Below are 725 nucleotides of genomic sequence, written 5' to 3'. Positions count from 1 at the left end.
AAAAGCCGAGCTGGACGCTGGGTGGCGTGCTATAGGAAGTTTTTATTTATATTTTTGAAATCAGCATCATAAAATTAGGTATTACAGGAATTAGGAATGTTTTTTTTCAAGATGCAGGGCTGTTTTAATAAATTCTGATTGGAATGCTGGTCACCATTTGCTCCATTTGAAGCTGTTGATGTGCTGCCTGATGCTGTAATGACAAGAACACTAGTTTAGTTTTTGATTGGCCATGAAAGAGAAGATATATCTAGATTTGGCCTTCTGATGTTCGGCTATGACCCTGTCTGTATATTGTAGCTCTGTAGTGCATTTCTTACACAAGGTCAGTCGGTGTTGCTTTTCTAAAGTACGACTTGTGTGAAAGTTTTGCCCCTGATAGATCAGGTTCACACTTACAGACTTGGCCAGTTTGAGTTCCACCATTAAGTTTCTGACCTGGGAAACAAGAGCAAAGGTTTTGTCAAAAGATGTATTGGACTTCAGAAAGGCCATTGAGTGGCCATTGAGCTTTCAACAAATTCACCTTTCACCAGAGGCCATGAGAGGCTAATGCACTCCGAACAGAACTTGTTTTTGCGTTATCGAGTAGACTTTCCTTACCGTTTGGGGATTCGCCCGCGACGGCGCTGCCAGGAGTCATACCTTGGAGAAAAATAGCCCTTCAGTCTAAACAAGGTCCTGAAACTTTGGCCCAACAAACATGCAATCTAGCTGCGCTACAG

Source organism: Sinocyclocheilus grahami, unplaced genomic scaffold, assembly GCF_001515645.1.
Source record: "Sinocyclocheilus grahami isolate Dianchi unplaced genomic scaffold, SAMN03320097.WGS_v1.1 scaffold695.1, whole genome shotgun sequence".
Lineage (NCBI taxonomy): Eukaryota > Metazoa > Chordata > Actinopteri > Cypriniformes > Cyprinidae > Sinocyclocheilus > Sinocyclocheilus grahami.
Note: the sequence above shows the minus strand (reverse complement) of the source record.